Source organism: Diabrotica undecimpunctata, chromosome 4 (genome assembly GCF_040954645.1).
Source record: "Diabrotica undecimpunctata isolate CICGRU chromosome 4, icDiaUnde3, whole genome shotgun sequence".
In the NCBI taxonomy this organism is placed as follows: domain Eukaryota; kingdom Metazoa; phylum Arthropoda; class Insecta; order Coleoptera; family Chrysomelidae; genus Diabrotica; species Diabrotica undecimpunctata.
In genome coordinates this window covers 11,470,522-11,493,084 of record NC_092806.1, presented here as the reverse complement: position 1 = coordinate 11,493,084, position 22,563 = coordinate 11,470,522, and the positions used below count along the sequence as shown (strand labels likewise).

The 22,563-nt window shown below is 31.7% G+C and overlaps 1 protein-coding gene across 2 annotated transcripts in view; it reads right to left on the bottom strand.

Annotated features, from left to right (window-relative positions):
• LOC140439164 (1-phosphatidylinositol 4,5-bisphosphate phosphodiesterase epsilon-1-like) overlaps positions 1–22,563 on the bottom strand; it is a 579,894-nt gene that overhangs the window by 342,070 nt on the left and 215,261 nt on the right. For both annotated transcript variants that reach the window (XM_072528894.1, XM_072528893.1), the window contains exon 6: positions 714–735. The gene's annotated coding sequence lies outside the window, so the exon portion shown is untranslated. The remainder of the gene's footprint in view (positions 1–713; positions 736–22,563) is intronic.

Here is a 22,563-nt window from a genome sequence, read left to right as displayed (position 1 = left end):
CCGTACAGGAATTAGAGATACTCTTTCAGATAGAATACAAGGAAGGCAATTACAATGGTATGGTCACGTGATGAGAATGGAGGAGGAGCGGTGGCCAAAGAAAGCCTTAATGTATGTTCCTCCAGAAAGAAGGAAAAGGGGAAGACCACCAAATTCCTGGAGAAGAGAAATTACAAAAACAATGCAATCTAGAGGCTTAGAAGAGGGAGATTGGAGAGATAGGAAAAGATGGAGGCTGAAATGCGGGAAGCGGCAATCGCCGTAGGACCCCCGTTATATGATGATGAATACGCTTGCTATTTTTGTGTCTATTGATGTCTATTCTTCTTCAAATTTATAATAAAAACCAATTTAAAAACCTATGAAACTTGAAAAATATCTGTGTGAAAAATTTGAAAAAATATCGATTTTTTAACAATTTTTGCATGTCAAAATTAATTTTTTGACTTTTTTTTCTAAAACTAAAAAGTGTTTAACTGTTTTAAGGGGACACTTTCTTTAAGTAATTCCGTTGAAATTTTTTGTTTGCCCTCGAGCACCTTTTTTGAGACTTCAACTGAAACTCTTCCTAGAAAACCTCTTTTTAGTCATGAGAACTAAAAAAGTTTTTTTTGTCTTTCTAATCTGTACTAGTACCTAACATTATTTAAATACATAAATAATAATAACTATAATATTAGTGTAAGTGTACACTATAATAAAAAAATACGTACCTATCGGTTATCTTGTAATGATCTGTAACAAAAAAAAAATAAATAAATAAAGTTGTTTTTTGTGTTTTAATAAAACATCGCTTCAATAACAGTGCATAAAATTGTACAAAAAACTGCAGCTTTTTATGTGAAAATATTGTTGAAAAAGCTCTCTCTCAACAATACACGCTTTTGCAGACCACTACCTGTTTTTTTATACATATAAAATCGACGAGAACATATTGAAAACCAGACGATCTATCAAAAACGCTTGGTCGGCCGTGTATATCGATTAAACTAAAGCCTGTGGAGATTCATTATTAAAACAGTACTTAAAGCACCAGATAAAATAGCTATCGGCGACGAATGTATAGGATTTCGTTTTTCTTTATCGACTTTTTTTCCGATTTTTAGAAGCTTCTGCTTTAAACGGTAAATAGTCACTTTTAAAGCACTTTTTAATGTTAGAATTTTTTTAGTGACTAAATTACTTAACATATTTTTAAATATTGTAAGTTTTCTATGAAAAAAACCGTAAGCGATACTGTTATTCAAAATGAGTTACTTCCCCTCCTTAACTAACTAATCGACTGACAAATTAACGAAGTTTCTAGCTAGACTTATAAAAAATAGTAAATTTAGCCATTCCATTAAAAATAAGATACATTTTCGTTCGTTAACCGAATTCTCCAAGCTGTTTGGAAAAACTCACCTGAATTGGTCCATAGAAGTAAAAATAATAATCCCTAAATCTCATTATCAAAAATCTCATCATCCTTTTTTTCTTTATCCTGATGCAGATTCCATACTGACATTTCTCCATAAGAATTGGGTTCTCTCGACTATGAAAAATCACCAAACCATATTAACCTTTGCTCTCTCATTTTAGCATCAATTGGAGCCATCCCTAAACTTCCCCCAAGATGCTTATTTTTAATTTTATCATTTTTTCACTTCACGTATCCATCCAAGCAGTGTTATTTCCGTCACATGCTTTCGTTGTTCCCCTTTCCCCTTGTTTCGTATCTTATAGCTGGTCTTATGGCTGTTTAATAGAATTAATTAACCTCCTTAGAACAAATATATGATGACTAGAAACGAATTGATGAAGAGTCGTGAATGGATGTGAAGACCAATATTTTGTGACCCTACTCGTGACGCCGTCTCGTGGCATTTCTTCCATCACGCTTGCCTCACACTTACGAGATTCTCAATTAAAAATTTACATTGAAATTAGTCCATAAAATCTACAGAAGGCTTATAATTTGCTGAATATCTCGAAAAAAATTTCCATTCCAATAAAAGTTATCATTTTTATTCAGATTCGGTTATCAGATTTATTTCAAAAATTTAAGGATAATATTAAAAAAATTTTTGACTTTTTCTCTAATCATGATCCACCATATAGCAAAATCCTCAGTAACCCCCAAATCCTTAGGTTATATGGTTTGCCGAATATACACAAAGCTGACAGTCCTATTCACCATGTTGTCAGTTTTAGTAAAACTCCTAAGTCTATTCTATCTAAATTCATTCTCAATACTTTATAACGACCACAAATCTACTCGTACTGACCAAATTAATTACTCTTCATCTAATCTCCCTCCATCTCACAAATTTTTCTCCTTTAAAAGTTCAGCATTGAAAATCATTCAGGATCGAAAATCAAGGTCCAAAAAAGTAATATCACATGAATAGTATGTTATGTATGCGAGACATGGCTAATGCAAAAAGACACAAAACGAAAGCTGGAATTATTCGAAAGAATAGTTCTAAGGAAGACATTTGGACGTTAACGACATTGAAGTATGGAGATCGAGGTACACCTATAAACTCTACCAACTGGTCAAAGAGGCAACGATCTTAGAATTTGTTAAATTTCAGAGTCTTCGATGGGCTGGCCATGTATTGAGAATTAAGACTAAAGAATTGCCAAAAAAAGTGCCGTAGACAGTAAAATTCAGGGTGAAAGATCAAAAGGGAGACCATGGAAAAGGTTGAAGGAAGAACTGGCAGCGGACGTGCAAAATTTGCTAGACGTGAGAACCTGGAAAGTATCGGCGTGTGACCGGCAAGGTTGAGGGCATATTTTAGAGGAGACTATGGCTCGATTTAGGCTGTAGCATCATTGGAGAGAGGAAAGAACTTTCATTCACAGATTCCATGCCATTTCTTTGTCTAAACATTAATACAATAAAGAATTCTTCTTCTTCAAGTTCCGCTCCTATCGAAGATTGGAAATCATTCTGGCAATTATAATTTTGTTGGTTACGCGCCTGAATAGTTCAATTGAACTGCATCCAAACCATTCACGGAGATTGCGTAGCCACGATATTTTACGTCTTTATTTTCTATATTTTTTAGCATGTATACTTCGTTACACTGATGATGGAATTTACATTCCGAAAATGTTCTGTAATGTAATTGTAATATAGCCCGTTTGGGTATTTTATTATATACATTTTATAAATGATTTGAAATAAAAAATTTTGTGATACATGGTATACAACCAGCTACAGAAACATAGTTTCCTAGTGGATTTTAATGAAAAGAAGATTTTTGAATGAAGTCCGTTTACTTTATTTCTGTTAAATATAAATTCTTATTTTATTATTAACTTGAATCCCTTATTCAAGATAAAGCTTGTCTCCGTAATAATTACATTAAACTTCCTTTAGTTTGTGTTTGCTTAAAATAATGCATACACAAACTGAAAACGATCCTTCTTCCAGCCACCATCCGAAATAAAGTGTAGTCTTCAAACAGCATTAAACAAACACTTCAAAGTAATTCCCCAGACCTTTTAAGTTGGGATAGTTGTTCGAAACGTGGGCGTATCGTTAAAGACAGAATGCCAGGTACAAAAGAGGTTTGCTAAATTGAATTGGACATCCAGAATTGTGAGGGTGAGTAGTTTCAGTTCGATGCACAACTTACGAGCCTTATTCCGTCGTGGTCGACCACGCTTTTCAAAAGTTTTTGAACTAATACTGCGATGGAAGTCGACGAGGGTATTGCTCTCTCTCGATATTTTTACATACAGAAAATGATCTGGCATGATGAAGATTGATTTTTAAATAAAAATTGTCGAGTTAGAGAAAAGTAAGAAGTTTTATAAGAACAAATAGTGTTAACGGCAGTGTATTATGCAGTTATTTATTTTTGTCGAGGCTCAATTACAATATACATATTCAAGTACACTACTTTTTTGAAATAAATCAAAATAATTATAAGTGAGATTGAATATTTGTGGGGAAATAAGTGTAAACAAACCCAAATAAATTACATAAATTTCCGATTTCTTGCTAATTATTATATTGTACTCTAAATGTTAGCTGTGGTTGTTTCTACTGTCAACATTTTTATAAAGAATTGTGTTTATGTATTACCTTAGTGACTGTTGGATTTTACCCTAAATGAACTAATTTACGTTTTATGATATACCTAGTTTTAATAAATACATGGATTAACTGTCGTTAATAATCTAGTTTTTAATGAACCTGTTCCTAAGAAAGTTTTTTCAATATATATATATAGATATATATCCTCTCTTTTAGAGGGGAAAAGGGCTATATACCTATCTCTCTATAGATATATAGCCCTTTTTACTACCTAACATTGCGGAGGAACAAGCAGGTTTCATCCCCGGACGAGGTACTAGAGAACAAATTTTAAACGTACGGCAGATTGTAGAAAAATCCAGAGAATTCAACATCACAACATATTTGTGCTTCATAGATTATAGTAAAGCTTTCGATTTGGTCAACTGGAGTAAAATGTGGCAGGTTTTGTCTGAAATGGGAGTCCCCAATCATCTGATACTGCTAATTAAAAGCCTGTACAATAACAATTATGCCAGAGTTAGAATAAATGGGGAACTAACCGGTAGTTTCAGGGTCACAAAGAGCGTGAGACAAGGCTGCATACTAAGCCCAATTCTATTTAACATCTATGGTGAATGGATAATGCGGAAAGCTAATGAGGACTGGAACGGTGGCATCACCATTGGCGGGAAGAAGATTTGCAACTTGAGATATGCAGATGATACTAGTATTCTCGCTAGTTCTGAAGCTGAATTGATTCACCTGCTACAACGGATAGAAGACGTTAGCTTAACGATGGGCCTTAAAATAAACAGAGATAAAACGAGAATCATGATAATTGACAGAGCTAACAACAATCAAAATCATCTGGTCATGATAAACAATATCGCTGTTGTAGGTAAATTTGTGTATCTGGGCTCATTAACAACCAACAAAGGAGGCTGTACTGAAGAAATAAAGCGGCGGTCAGCAATCGCAAAAAGCGCTATGGCAAAATTAACAAAAATTTGGAAAAGCCACGAAATAACTACCGATACAAAAATGAGACTAGTAAGAAGTCTAGTTTTTCCAGTTTTTACTTATGCATCGGAATGCTGGACCCTTACTGAGAAATACAAAGAAAACATAGATGTATTTGAGATGTACTGCTGGAGACAAATGCTGAGAATACCATGGGTGGCCCGAAGAACAAATGAATTCATACTGGATCAGCTAAACATAAAGAAAAGACTAAGAACACAAATATCAAAACAAATAATAAGCTATTTTGGACATGTGCTTCGAAGAAATGGTCTTGAAAAACTTACCATACAGGGAAAAGTAGAAGGCAAAAGAAATAGAGGTAGATCTCCCACACGATACACGGACCATATTGTTGCTACCATTGGCGCTCTATTGTCAGAATGTGCTAGAATGGCAGAAGATAGAAAAACGTGGAGGAACATTGGGAAATTTAGCTAATAGCTTCATGATATCACGATACCTGCATCAGGTCAACGACTAAGAAGAAGAAGAAGATATATCCTCTAAAAACAACAGTTGATTTGGTAGATGAGAAGGGGAGTTGAGGTTAATTGGGTATGCAGCTGATTGAAAGCCAAGTGTACTCTGTTCAACAGTTTATTATATTTCGCCAATTTTCATTTGCATCATCAGATGAGAGCTACAATCATTTAAAACATGGTAAAATACAATTTGATAATTGTTTTTTATTTATATCTTACTTGATTAATGTTAACGGCAGTGTGATTTTTTAATAACATCAAGTACAATGGTTTGTGAATGCAATGTGGATTGCAGCTGTAGTTTCGCCATGTAACATTGAGTTTAAAAGGTTGTACAATTTACTTTAACATTTAAAATGTAAGAACAAACACAATTCAAATTAAAAACAAAACAAACACGTTTAGTTGAGCGACTGTCGTTAAGGTTAAGTACCAGAAATACCAAATATCGAATTTTACCAATTGAATTGTGGCAGAAGATAATTGGTTCCATGTCGTTGATGTCATACCCCTTTGTTTGATTGAAATTTACTGTAAGGGTATGTTTTAGTTGAAAAATTTAAAATTACATTTTGTGTTATATTAATTATTTATTAGTTATGTGTGTTTATTTATAATGTTTGCTTTTCAATGTGTAGTAAATAATCATAAATCTTACTCAGATGCTCAACATCTGATTTCTTATTTATTAAATTATCCATTTGAGTGATCAATACCATCTCGAGGAAGAGTCTTTTATTAAGATTATTTTCCATTGCAAAAATCTTTGTTTCGCTGTAATTTATTATATGGTGTTCATCATGTACGTGTTTTGCAAGGGAATCATTAGGATATAATCTGCTGTAATTATCACTTCTCACAAGAGTGGGAAGCTATGGCTTGACCGATATATGGATACATCGACTGATTATATATTTTGAGACTTTTATAAAACCCTATTTTGCTGTTTTACAATTTTATTTTTGTGGAAAACCAGACATTCTGATATAAACTCATAAACAGAACAAAAACCAGTGTTTTAGCCTATTTTACCAAATATGATTCATCAAAACTTCCGAAATAAATCAATCGTAGCAGGCTGCGTGTATGTATTCAATAGAACATTATTATTTACCGAATGAAAAGGAAAAAATTCCGCACAAAATATGACTGAATTCATTGTTATACTTTGTTGTTGCAAAATGTATTTACACCACCGGAGGTGATTTTATTTGAAAATCAATTAACTGACTGAGACTGCGAAAAACGGGAAATAAAGATTGAATGTTTAGAACTGCATACATAGTTGGGGTTGTTGGGTATTGAATAAGGCTCAACTTCAATAATAATCTTTATCTACCACATTACTCAATAAATCCCATGTCTGATATTTAGATATTTAAATAAATATTAAAGGATTTAGAAAGTACCAGGCTGCAAAATTCGCCACTACAACAGAAAACCCAAATATTTGGAACAGAAGGCGGTACTGTAGAAAAACCCGGAGCTTCATACTAAGTTTTCTGTGTTTTTTAAATTTAAAAAGTATTTATTTATGTTTTATATTTTAAACAAATTCAATGAATTATTAAGTTGGCTTCTAACGCCACCTGTTAAAACTCTTTTAGTCACAGCGTCCTCCCTACGAGGACAAAAACTTATAAGCATCATATTGCCGAATAGTGGTATTTAACCTTACGAAATAACATGTTCTATGTAGGCCTGAAGTTGATTACGTCAGTTTCGCGCGAACTGTCTAACTTCCATTCAGGTGTAAATTGATGATTGATTTACTTCTACAATTAAAAGCTGAAATATGTACACTATTGGTTTGATTGTAACTAGAAGCATAATAATTTAATCTTTTTTGTTTAATTACACACTTAGTGTTCTTGCCAACTTTGTATATTTTTGTATACATTGACGTGCTTCAGAAAGATCAAAAGTACTTCATGATAAAAATTTTGAGAGTAAAATTTCTTGATTTTAGTTAATTCTAGTTTTGATTTATTTCTAATTTACTTTTTCATCATCATCTGATCTTATTTCATATTAGACTTTTTTTAAAAATTTAAGGAGTTGTCAAAAAGGGCAAATATTGGTAATCACGAAATGGTTTGATAATAAACCAATGATTATCGCCTTTATCTTTGTCTAACTTTAATGGTATAGAAACTGGGTAATTAGAAAAATAATAAACAATAAATATTAATGTCCTCTAACCCGACGCTGGTAGGTTGTATAACAAAACATGAGTTGATAAGCTTGATTTTTTATGCGAAACAATTTCTTTCATATATATTATAAAAAATAATATTTTTTTTTTTTTTTTTTTTTTTTTATGGCTTCGGCAGTTTGCCATACAGCCAGTTACATGATCTTTTAATCTCATTAGGTACAGTAAAAAGTTTTTGAGTTATTTGCAATCGAATAGACTAAAATAGATAAATTTACAACATTTAACAAAAAGAAGAGAAAAAATATAAATAATACATACACATATATATCCATAAACATATACAATTAACATGGGTCACTCGTTTCACGTCCAGGGGACCATCAGGACATTATAATATATAACATACACAGGAGAACTAGGCCACGGTAAATAGGATTAAACATATAAAGGAGAGAAAACAAAGGTAAAAAGTAAAAACCAATTTTTTTTTTAACTAAAGAAAAATATTACATTTGGTCAAAAAATCGATTATGCAATCGTAAATTAATCTATTTTGAGTCTCTAGGGCAGATAAAACGTTAAACGGAGATTTACCGGTAATACGAACTATATTATTATATAATAAGGTGGATTCCAAATTATATTTGGCACAACCAAAAATTACATGATCTAGGTCACCTTCTACTCCACATTCCACATAGTTTTTACTCTCGATCACATGAATCCTTGCAAGATGAGCAGGAAAACAAGCATGTCCAAATTTAAGCCTAGATATGGTTGTTATATAACGCCTAGGGACATTATAAGTTCTGTGCCAATGTGCAACAGGGGACAGTTGTGTGTAAAGAAGTGTATCTACTTGGGTTGGTAAAACAAAACTCAGACCATAGGTCACTCCATTTATATTTTAAAACTGCCTTGCGTGAAGCAACCAAATCAGAAATACTGGGTAGAAATTCTGTGGTATCCACTGAATAAATACTTAATTTGGCTAGTTGGTCCACATGTTCATTATGTTTAATTCCACTGTGTGCTTTGGCCCATATAAATATCACATTTTTTTACTAAAGTAAGTGCCATGCATTTTTGGTATGCAAGAAAATTATCTTTTGTGGGGTTTGCTTTGTATACTTGCAGTACATGTTTCCTTTCAGAAATTATGTTGTCACATTCTGCATCCCACCAAGGTAAAGGTGTTCGATTTTTGCACTTAAACGGTCTGTATTCTTTTAAAGTTCTTTGTGCCGCATTATTTATACAATTGATTAAGAATGCATATTTTTCTTTGGTGGTTGGATATTCTGCATCAGTAAAGTTATAAAAGTAGTCTTCCACAAACTCTTTATATTGTTCCCAATTAGCTCCTTTTAGGTTCCATCTATATCGCGGAATTGTGATGTCCTGCGGAATTTGCTGCCTTGCAAGAGTTATTTTTATCATAAAATGATTCGATCCAAGTGTGTCAGAGTAAACTGCCCAATCTATATCACTAGCTACGTCCGAGGAGCAAAAGGTAACATCTATCATAGAATCATTGCATCCTGGCCGGGTAATAAACGTGGGTTCGCCAGTATTCATAACTACAAAATCACAATTATTGCTTGCTTCAATGAGTTGTTTACCAATAGAATCGTTTTTATGGGATCCCCAAGTAGCATGATGCGCGTTAAAATCCCCACCAATAATACATGGAGTTGAAAACTGCGAAAAAATATTTACCCAATCAGTTGTGTTGGTTTTAATCTCCGGTGACCTATAAACGGAAATTATACTTAAAGTTTTATTGTTGAATTTGATATTAATACCACAAACAAGAAGATCGACATTAAAATTGGAAACTATGCTTAATTCTAGGTGTGAAATCGACTTTTTGACCAAAATGCAAATTCCTGAAAAACCATCTTGTCTATCTTTACGAATTACATTATAACCTACGAAACTATATATTTTTTTGGGTTTAAACCATGTTTCACTTATTATTGCTACATCAATATTATTATTTACAAGATAATGCATTAGACTATTTTTATTCGAAACAGCAGAACGTGCATTCAACTGACAAATATTTAATGTCTTTGGTAATGGAGTGAAGGTTACTTTTTACATGTGTCCTCCAACACTTTATTTATTCCTGTTTGAATTAAATCATTATTCAAATTTTTGATATCTTCAATGGTATAAATACCTTTTAAAAATTCAACTATAAAATCTGCAATTGACTTTACAATGTTTTTGTTATTTAAATTTTGATAATTTGGTGGATTATTATTTCGAGGCAGTGGTTGATTAGGGCCAAACTGAAACGGAAACATCGGTTGTGGAGGAGGAGTGTCATTAGAAATTCGACGTTTTTTATTGCTATGGCCGGTAGGACTTCGTGTAGGATGGGTGGGCAAAACGTAATTGCTATTATTCTTAAAATTTGAGTGTAAAAGGGAGTTAGAATTTCCAGACTTAGATTCAATCGCTGGTAAAGGCGGAAAATTGGAGTTGGATAAAATAGAAAAACTATTGTTTACAGATATACCAGAATAAGACATTTCACAATATTCTTTTGCCTCAATAAAGGAAATATTTTGTTCAACCATAACATTCTTAATTTTACGTTGTTTTTCATAATGAGGACATTTTCTTGAAATAGAAACGTGGTCATTTGTTTTACAATATAAACAGCGAATTTCTGAATCGTGACAAACATGATTTTCAGCTTTTACATTACTACACTTAATACATAACTCTTCAATATTTTTGCATTGCCTAGAAATGTGACCATAGCATAGACATCTGAAGCACTGTGTAACTCTGCTAAAATACCGCTCCACCGAAAAATATACACTATTTATTGAAATATAATTAGGTAAAGTGTTCCCTTCAAAAGTTACAATAATGGTTTTTTTGGGGACATACTGTATATCACCATCCTTTTCTATTCTACGATGTGTACGTTTAACATCAACTACTGTTGAAGGAGATTTTATGTTATCTAAAATATATTTCGTATCGAATTGAGTATCAATATCTTTTATCAAACCCTTAATTTCTAATAAATGATTTGGTATAAACGCTACAAGATCATTTTCTGATAAAAGAGGATTGTTTACTAAAGCATTGGCATCAGAACATGTTTTTAGACTAACTTTTATTCTATTTTTTTCAACAGATCTAATTTGGTTAATATTGTTAACATTTAGTTTTTTGTGTAAGATATCTCCCACAAATAAGGGATGAAGACGGCCGGCATTTTCAATATTTTTTCTTTCGATAAAAACACAAATATTACTCAAATTATACTTATCTCCATTTCTTAGATTAAAAACTTTAGGTGTTTTATTTTGTTTATAAATATCCTTTTCTTTATCACTAATGACCTGACGACTGGTTTCAGCTGTTGTCTCAGAACTTAAAGTGGTATCCATGTCTTGTACTGAGACCGATAAATAATTTTTTGACTCCGCATCACTTTTAGAGTTATTTGCACTCATTGTCTGGTTAATAGTTACACCTAACGGCGTCTTTCTTTTTAAAGCTTCCCCCATTTAGGGGGGAGCTATTTACACTCCGTACACGTTAACCACCGTACCACTCCGTTGGCTACCTGAATGGGAATCTTGAATACTTATTAATTGTAATATAACTATTAAATACTGTTTAATATACACACAATTATTAAAAACTAATAGGAGAACTTTTAATTATCAAGTTTAACTTTGACAGTTATTTGACGTATGAAAAAAAAAAAATATAATATAATTGTGTATTTCCTTTTCTTTTTGTAATTATTCAATATATTTCAGTTTTTAACTTTCTTCTTGCGGTTTTACTGTGACAACCCAAAGTAATTTTGTCCTTGTAGAAGGACATTCGATAAATCAAAAAACAAAAGGACTATAGCCAAATGCTCTGTTTTAAAAATCTCAAAAAATATATATAGAAAAAGACTGGCAAGTTTCAAATTTTATTTGTAGTAGTTCTTCTAGTGTGACTGAAAGGGTTGTATTAACAAAGCATACGTTAATTGCTAATGACATCTCTGTCACATGGGGTCCATATTGGTTCCATATTTTTTGGAGGTTTGCTTGCCAACTTGGCAAGCAAATGCGCATTTGTGGCATAGATGGTTGGACTGTAACTGATGACAAAGGAGCAATGGATTCTTCTTTATCATCATCTGATTCGGAAGAATTTGATTCAGACAAGCTGCTACTTATGGAACGATTAGAGGAATCAACGGTACATGATTTAAGAACAATTTCGTCAGTATTATATTTTTGAGAACTTGCCTTTGCCTTCATGGTTCTTTTTATTTTCTTCCTTATTGCTGGAATATCCATTGGTCCAATTACCATTTTTCTACAGGATCGTTAATCTTGAAGAAAAATTTGCACATTTTGTGGTACTTTCTTGATTTTATCACAAGTACACACACACAGTTCCAGTCATGTTGCACTTGCAAGCCGCGATATCAAATAACTTTTCACACTCCATTCGAAACTGGCAAATATTTTCTTTGTACGAATCAGATGCTTGCTGACTTTTTGTGTATCGCTTAAGATTTTGATACTCTGTATAAATATTTTTAATCATATCTTGAATGCGCTTATGCGATAACGTTGGAACAGAAGCTTTTATCCATATTTGTTCTACTTTCGTTGCAACTGCATTCGAGATGTCGGCGATAGATGGATCTTTATTATTATTTGTCTATTAAAGTTCATTACGAATAAAGAGAAAGCACTTTAGAATGTCACACTTAGTTGGTAAAACACGATCAATGAAAACGCCAATAACTTTACCTAGTATTTCACTATTCAAACTTCTACGCGTTGCCATTTCGAAGAATATGTTTAGATGTGACACGTCTGTGTGAGACAAGAAATAGTTGCAAGATTGATGTAAAATCTGCATTTCTTCGACTTAACGTTGACCTTTGAAAAATTTGATATACTAGCGTCGTTTGGAACAGGTACTTCATACCATATCAAGCTTCAATGGTATTATGGAACTTGGAAACATCGTTTAATTACAAAATAATTTTGAATAAGATGCTTTTCAAATATAAAGACGATTTTTGTTCACAGCCATATCGATTTTTTCGACAAAAATAATTTTTTTGTTGTTTCATTTTTCAAATTCAATATGGAACCTCAAGATTTCATTTTTTTCAAAATACTCTCGCAACGATTGTTTTTATCACCTAACACAACTTTTAAACGATAGCCACAAGAATTTTTATTTTCTTCTATTTTTTGACCTCTTTCGTTCCATCCTAGTGTGCACATAAATTATATAAAAATTATTTACTGTAAATATCTTTTTCTTAATTCTGTAAAACAGATTACAAAAGAAATTTTTTAATTTATTTTAGAAATTACTTGATTCATATTTTTATTACAAGATCAATCTACTTTTTATGCTGTACAGTAGAGTGGACCATTGGCTATAATTTAAAATAGTCACAAATTCGGGAAATATACTTTATTAAAAGTGGTAATGTTGTAAAGTTGTAAAAGTTGTAAATTATGAAAAATACAGTTAAACCAAACCTACACCTATTGCTACTGAGAGTTTATTGAATAAATAAATAAATATACCTACGTAATCCACTGTACTTCGAGCATTCCTTGCACTGTGATGATCCCTGTGTTTCCGTAATAAGTCATGTATAATGCATTTCGACATTTCCTTCCTCAGTGTCCCTTACCCGCCACCTCTGATATTTGCACGAAGTCAATTCAGGTCGAAATACACGTTTAATCGAAACAAATGAAGCAAGTGAAATGGCGCTTTTCATTCAGTAGAAATGCAATTAAAAATGTCCCGGACGCTAGAGAATCGCTGATTAGGTTTACAAACGTATACATCCGGGCGACTGGCTTTAGCCATTTCCCATTTCAAAAGTGCAACAAAATTTGCATCTGTACGTTCACTTGGACGAAATTTTTGAGGAAATTGGGGTATTGGATGTTTTGACGTCTCTTTTGGCTTTTGGATAATGGGATTTTTAATGTTTGGTACGTGTGTTTTGCTGTGTTAGTGCTAGAGCCATTGGTTTCAGTTAATTTGCTTGTTTAGAATGTAATTATGTAAAATATTAACTACGCGATGTCTAAAAGCCGTTTTTTAGATCGTAATGTACGATACAAAACCTGTAATGACGATTTTACTAGATTTATTCAAAAAAATAAAAAAAAATGTTAAAATCTTAATAATAAGATTGTTTTTACTGATGAATTTGACCGTTACTAGATGGAAATTTATTTTATTTAACAATAAAACACTAAAGACTTTTTTAAAACAAAATTTAATATAATTCATTGTCACTACAGCTGTTTAGACACAGTGCCTCAAATGATCCATTTTTGTCATGCGTTTATACTTTATAGTTTTCAACTGAATAAGTTGAGGAGGGGAGAACTGTTTGTCTTAAGTTGGTCATTCATAATTATGTCTGCATTTTTTAATTTTTTATTTTCCATAGATTCTAATAAGGATAGCTTGAAGTCTTTATTTTGAATGAGAAGGATATTAAATTGGTCATAAAAAGAATGATTATGGTGTAGAAGGTGAAGTGCGCACGTAGTCTCTGTTTTTCTATTATTGAAAGTCTTTTCGTGCTCTGCTATCCGTTTGTTAAAAGTTCTACCAGTTTGACCGATGTAAGTTATGTTATTATTTATAAGAGTATAATCCTAACATATATATGATATACTGTGTTTTCTAAACAAATTCTATATTGAAAATTGTTGTTTTAAGTTGTTTCATTTTATTTCCTCCTACATGTTTTTGCTCCTACATTTAGATTTACATTAATCACCGTCAAACTTAAAATGCAGATTATTTAATTTTGTAAAAAATCGAGAAAATTTTGACAATTTGTGATCAAATCGAGAACGTTTGTTGTTCGGAAAGTATTTAGTGTTTAGTTAAATATTATATTTGAATTATTTTTAATATTTTTAACATATGACCTTATTTAGTCATTTATATTAATTAATTACTTATTTTACTGTGTATCCTTTATAAATTTTCAACGTTAAATTGGCTATATTCATATTTTTTATCAAATCTGAGGACAACTGGTCTACTAATCACGCACACGTCTGTGAGAAAGTTATAAATTTGCTTCAAAACACTCTTATGGGTCTTTAAAAGAACAACTAGAGAATTGTCAACATTTATTTGCGTTTTTTTTTGTGGAGTATCTAATGTGCTGTCTTTTAGATGTTTTTTAAAGTTTTTTAATTTTTAAAGAAAAATATTTGAATTTTTCAACCAGCGGGATCCCTCTTTAGTAGTGGTACTTTCTAAATTTTGACCATAGCTCTGAGGATGACATAAGCCGAAAGCGCTCAACTATACTAGGATAATTTTTAATTAAAGGTGACTCACCTACAAATTGAACTAAGAGCTAACAGCAACCATGTTAAATGTCAGAAGTAAATTCTTACCGGGGACATTTTTATTCTGTATGCTTCGCCCATGTAAATAAGTAAAAAGTAAGATAGTTCCACAAAATTTGCTCCCGTGACAGTATAAATTGGTGCGATTTACGAGCGCATAGTTAGAAAAGTTCATTGAATAACGATAAACTTATCAACATTTCGCTGGTCTGTATATTTACGTTTTTGAAAAAGGGAATGAGAGAAATTGTTTATTCGTTTCACATTCTATACGTGCATAGGCACGTGTTTTATTTCTTGGGAATATATTTATTTAAATAGACTTTATTACTAACTTTAAAATATTTTTGAGGTAAATAATGTAAATTTGAGGTAAGTTTATTCCTTTTATAGTATTAACCCATTAACGGCCGACACAAAAAACAAAGAGAAATTTGACAATTAATTTATTAGATTGGATTAAAAACACATTACTAATTTACAACACATACAACTCATTTTCAAGGAAAAACAGTATAATTTTTAATAAAGAAACATCTTAAATGTAAATTAAATTTTAAGGTGAAACATTTTCGAAACATTTGGGGTGTAGATGCACTCTACACCTTTTACATAAATAAATGTCGGCTCATGCTTCTTCTTATAATGTGCACTTCTTTATCCTCATCTTTCGACCAATACATATCAACTTGAAGCAGAGTGTGATAACCAGATAATACATATGCCAATACTTTTTTTAAATCTATGTCATTAATTTCAAAATCGTGGCGGTTATTCTGCGATGCATAAATATTTGTAAAATATAGAACGCTCTTAATTACTTGTTTATCAAAAATGAGTGAAAAAAACTTCAATATGTGACTTGCCTCCATGGCTGGCTTTTATATTATCTAAATATCAATCAGACTGATGTAGATAGTACCTGCAATATCCGATTTTATTCCTTTTTCACAAATAATATTATTATCGATTTCTTCTACATCGGAAACTTCATCTGATTTCGGCGGCATATAAAACACATCAAGTGAGTCAGCATTTTCACAATCTGTGTCTTCTTCTAACAAAGCCTTTATTGTTAGTGCCCTCTTAATGTCAAATTTCGAGAATTTACTAAAATAAACAAAAAATGCACTACTTTATACAAGCATTCAAATGATACTAGTTTAGCTTACCTCATTTTAATTATATGGAATATAAAACAAATAAACACAAGGAAACTTTCAAGTCAAGGTAAAAAAACAAATTTAACGTTTACAGCAGCAATTCTATAAATAGAGAATGAAGTTTAATGACGAGATCGTATGTTAAAATTTCAAATTGTTTAGTCTAATAAAAAAAAAGTTTTTTTTATAAGTTTTCTGTTTTTTGAAGTACTGTATTAGGTACTCTATAATAACAATAAAATTTTACTCTATTTTGTTAGACAACTATAAGATACCTGTCAAAAGACACATGATAATTTGATAATTATATCAGTCTTGGATTTAATTTTTACGTAATTACGTAATTACCTAATTAATGTGTTTAAATAAATAATTAAAATATTATTTTGGTGCGCCTCTGCAAAGTTGATAAGTGGAATATGATTTCGTCGATTTAAATGCGATGTTGCCAATTAATCACCTTCAATTAAGAATTTTTTTAGTACAGGAATTAATATTTTACACACTTGTAAAATATTTTTCTGTAATTTTCTTTATAAGTGTGTACAAAACATAAATAAATCTTTTTCAGTTAACTATTAAAATTGCGATATAAACAGAAAAGTTATTTAAGATATTCTAACATTTTTTGTCTTTTTTTATGCATAAGAGTACAAGACACGACAAAATTCTATATCGACGCGTATATTTATAAATAACTGATACACTTTTATATCAATAACCCGGCACCAATGGATGTATACTCGAAAAGATTGCTCCTAATGAAACACCTGCTTGCTTTCAGCCAGACGTTACTCAGACATCTAATCCCCCGGCCCCAAATCATTTGCTCTGCTATAATATTATAAAATACGGCCTCTGCTATCTATATTCATCATAAATTCGCCGTCTAGTCTACAGGAAACTGGCAAATTTAACGCCTCGCTGTAAAAATGATAACAGTCTTGGAGCGACGCGTATAAAGATGGGTAGGGATTGATAAAAACTGCGAACGAACTGAACTGCTACTTTCAAAACATTCTGTTTCTGTTAACTTGCATACCATATTTTTTAGAAAAACACACTTTTTATTTCTTCCTAACGCTTTATCTTCTATGAAATAAAGAAATATAAACTAGAGGACACTAATACTATTTTAACAAGAGAACTCTTTACAATATGTAAAGCCATATGTCACGTTACAAAATGTCCTCAAACTAACTTTTTAATAATTACTGACTCACTAAGTTCTCTAGAAATCATCTCAAAAATCTATTCTTCCCATCCTGTGGCCAAACTTCTTAGGCAAGAATTGCATAACTTAAATCACAAAAACGTTGCTTTCCTGTGGTGCCATCTCATACTGGAATCACGGGAAACGATCTGGCGGATAAATATGCACGAGAAGCCTTAGAGGACACAACTACTGAGTTCTTTCCAAAAACTCCAGACTTCAAAATGGTTAACATATGGAATAGCAAGTGGCACAAAAAACAGGCAAAATTACTTGAGATATAACCAATATTTCAACTGATAGTCTGATAGTTCCACCAATGGTTTTTCTCAGGTTATCATCACACGACTGCGGCTTGGTTATAGTCGCCTTACTAAGCGTGGACATCTGGTGACAAGGGATCCCCAACCGGAGCGGTATGCTTGCGAGACCCCGCTAACAGTAAAACACCTTCTAGTGGAGTGCCCGTTACACAGTGCGAAAAGATGTAAATTCTGATGTGAGTTTGTAAATAAAAAAAAGATTAACAACTAATATTTTATAAAATTAATATATTTAAACAGTTTATAACGCGCATAATATTTTGTTTAAATTATTGCACATACATGCATATATTTGACACAAATAATATGCATGCATATGCGCATGTATCTTACTTTTCAGCCTGCATATTTGCCTGACTCTAGGTATTAATAAAGACAACATAAACAATATCCTCTTTCTAAAGAATAAAAACATGGAATTTTAAACAGCAAATCCATTCTGACAGATAAACATTTAAATGTATTGAATTATTCAAGAGATATAAAATTGTATTATAGTATTTAATGTACATATTCATATTAAAATTATTGTGTTCGTCACTCCACTAATAATCCTGCGTGGTTGATGTGGAATAAGTGTTTTTTAAAATAAAAATAAGATATAGATCACACAGTTAAGATTTGATTTTACGTATAGTGCTTCTACAATTCGTTTATAGACATTTCGTCCTTTTTAGGACTCATCAGAGTACCTCAGTAGGATGCCCTAAGTGTGAAATCAAATATTTTCTGTCAAAGTAAGTAATAATGAAATATCTTTCCAAAGACGCATACGGCGACATTTAAGAATAAAGAAAAAAGTAAAAATCCGAAGATTTCTACTGCTTGTTCGAAACCAAAATTGATTTCACGCTTAAGGCTTCATACTGAGTTGTTCTGATGAGTCTTAAAAATGACGAAACACGTTTGCCTTTGACCTTTCAATTAATGCAGTAATATACCCAACAGATAGAAGCCAGCAAGTCCGAGTTGGTAATTCCTTCTCAGAAGAATATTTGGTAACGTCAGGAGTTCCTCACGGCAGCAACCTAGGACCACTTGTATTTGCTTGCATTATAGATGATCTTTCTAGCTGTCTCAGATTTTCGTCTGGCTAAATGTTTGCAGAAAATTTGAAGATGTATAGAGTTGTAGAAAATCAATATGATTGCCAAATGTGACAACTAAAACTAAATGCAATATTTTTCTTTATTCTTAGATGTCGCCGTATGCGTCTTTAAGAAGTTATTTGATTATTACTTCCTTTGACAAAAAAGATTTGATTTCACGCTTGGGGTTTTCTACTGATGCGCTCTGATGAGTTCTAAAAAGAACAAAATAAGTATAAGGGAATTGCAGAAGAACTATACGTGAGATAAAGTCTTAACTGTCTTTTTTATACATTTTCGGACTTTGGCCTTTATTTATAAAAAAATAGAGACGATCTAATGGTATATCGATACGTATTTTTCATTAGATATGTAACTTCTATGTTCCTTCATATTTCTGTTTTTTTTTGTCTTGTTTATTGTTATCCTAAGTACTGTTTTGTGGAACATAGGTATTTTATTCGTCTTTCATTATTTTTTTACAAATATCTATGGCAAAAATTTAACACGTATCTCAATACATAAAAAAACTACTTCAGAAAATCTAAATCCACACCTCTAACTTTCGAACGATCTGTCGTCTGCAGATGTGACTTATCTCTCTAATAAAAACAAACGACGAACTAGGTGTTGCCCATTCTAACCGCGACACATAATTTAGTCTCATTAGAGAATGAGAAGTGTACGTTTTAAGAAGGAGCCTTAAATCATTACGAAAATGAATTGTGGTCGACGAAAACTAATATTAATGGTTAGTTCTTGTATAAGGTGCTTTCTAGGTAGCTTGGAATGACTTAAGAAATCAAAAAAGGAGGAATAGGAAGTGATGATATTCGCAAGACTTATTTTCGAGGAGCTTTGGAATCAAACCATCATTTTTATGATTTGTATACTATATAAAAAAAATAATATAATAAATAAATAAAATTATCATAAAGAAAATAATAAAATTAATATGGGTTTAAAGTTGATGTACTTACTTGTGGCTTTTACAGTATATTCTGTTTGGCGTTTACCACATTCCAATCGCTGTTTCTTCGTATCATACGTATATATCCTCTTCAGTGAGATTTCTTTTTGTCATTTTTGGTTTTATTTGTCGGTGTATTTACTTATTTACAAAATATTTATGGTTCTTAATAAATCTCTTAGAAGGTCCATTAAAGTACAAACTGAATCTAAATATATAAAATACCATAATACCGTAGAGAGAAATATCAACATGGACTCATCTAGTTTTTGGTCATTTGTGAAATCTAGAAGTAATTCCAGCCGCTTACCATCTGAAATTAAGTTTGACAACAATATTTACACTGGTTCTGATGGAATTGCTAGTTTTGCACTATACATCAAGTCAGTTTTTAATATATAATCTGATATGAAAATACTCAAGTTTTATGTTATTTTAGAGTTTAATGAGATAACTGAACAGGCTATTAGATCTAGTATAAAGAGATAAAAACCTAAGAAAGGTAAAGATAATCTACCTGTTTATATCGATAAAGCGTATCGACCATCTTGTGGTGTAGTATTTCTAAATTTTTTGGTATATATTGAGATCCCCTCGTATAAGTTAAAGCGCCCAGAAATGTTTTTAATCCTCTTTGCGTCGCCGAGTTGATATAAACACATTTTTAGAGTTTGTTTAAATATATCACAGACGCATATTTTTTGGTATTTTCTTTGATCGTTAATCCGCCCGATTCTGCGTTTCAAATAAATATTGCCGTTTATAAGTTTTGTTTATACCAAGTTAAGCGAATGTTTTTTAAGAATGAACTCACTCTTGCTGAGGTCGCTGTCGGTTGCAGTTGCTTACATTGTCAGTCAAAATTTATCTTCAAATTTGTAATGTTTTCTTGTTATTTGTCCCTTTTTATGGAAAATAAGTAGTTTTGTGGCAGTTAATAGTTACAGTTCAAGTTTTAAGTTAGGTTGGAATATTTGGTCAAAGAGAACAGACGTCGCTATGTAGTTTAAAGAAGCCGGCAAAATTTGTTGGAAATAGTGAATTATACTTTATGTAATGTGTCAGTTTTAAAAGAGTAATCACTGTTTCCATGTTTCTAAGTATCTAAGAGATTTGTGTCTCCTACAAAAATTTTGAAAGATATCCACATGTTCCATTTTCCTGTTTTTTAAGAAGCCGAGTCGAAGTTTGTGTCTAGTGCCGCCAAATTTCAACCTCAAATTGTTGTCCTAACTAAGAAGCCCAGTCCAAGGTTTGCGTTTCAGTGCTCCAACTTTCAATCTCAATTTTGTCTTGTCCTATCGCAGTTTGGAAATGAATTTGTTAGTGTGGCGGTGAACCTAACTCCAGTTCTCCCAGAAATTTTAAAGTCCAATTAAATCCAGTCACAAGAAATTTAAAGTAAAGAGATTTTAGTGCAATCCAGGTAACTTTTGTGTTTAAACTTTCAAAGTAAAAATAGACATTTTTTATAATAATTTGCTTTCATAACAATTTATAATAAATAAAATTATATGTGTTATGACGTGGTCTAGCTGTCATATTATTTGTTCTCTTTTAAAATTTAATGTTGACATCTGACAGCTAGTTTCATTTTTTGACACTAGTTTATTTTGTTTTTAGAAAAAGGTTAACTTTTGTGAATAGTTTAATTTTTAAAGATATTTTTTTAATTATAATGATTTATTTCTGCCACAGATTATAGGCAGTAGCAATTTATTGCAAGTTTTGTAGTATCTCCCACTTGCAAACGGATGTTGTAAACGGGTAGGACAAAGTAAGTTTTTCTTCTTCGCTATTTTGGTATTTATCTCTGTAACTAGCTATATAATATTTTTGTGCCATTTATATTTGAAACTGTTTGTGGTGAGTAAACAATAAATGTTTAATTTATTTCTCTAAACTATATTTTTTATTTATATAGAAAAAAAGTTTATAACCCCTTTTGTGTCTCTTTTTTGGGAAGAGCCTTTTTCCTTTATCCAGCAGGAAGTTTCCTCGAAGCGGCGTCCCATTTTAAATAGCTAGAGGTTGTTCTTGTGTTTTGTTTGCCCATTTGTCCAGGATATTCATGTAAGTACCCCTTTGTTTAATTTTTTTGTAGTTTCCCCAATCCAACCTCCTTGCCATTCACTTATCCACGACCCAGCTACTCCCAATAAACCCTTAGAGCCGTTCGCATAAGTTTCGTTTATTTTGCTTGCCCTATCTCCACCCCAATAACTTCTGTCCCCAATTTTCAACCCGCCATAATAATACCCTATGTGGTAGGCAAAATATTTCGTTACAGTGGAACCATTAAAGGTTATATTTAATCTAGCTTTAAAAACTAATAACTTTCCTAAAAAATTAAAAGATACCATTACAATTCATATCTTTAAATCTGGTAATATAAATGATGTAAAAAATTACAAACCTACTAGTATTTTAAATTCTCTTGCAAAAATATTTTAATTTATTTTATATAACATATCAATTCTTTCGATCAATATCAACATGGATTTCTACCAGATAGATCAAAAATTGCAAACATGTATTTTCACACAATCTGCTGCAGATGCCATAAACACTAAAAGGCAAATGGATCTAATCTTTACTAATTGTGCAAAAGCATTTGATAGGGTTGACCGTGGTTTGTTATTATAAAAACTGGGCTTTTAATTATTAATGCAGTAAAATATCTAACAGATAAAAGTAAGCAATTTAGAGTTGGTAATTCCTTTTCAGA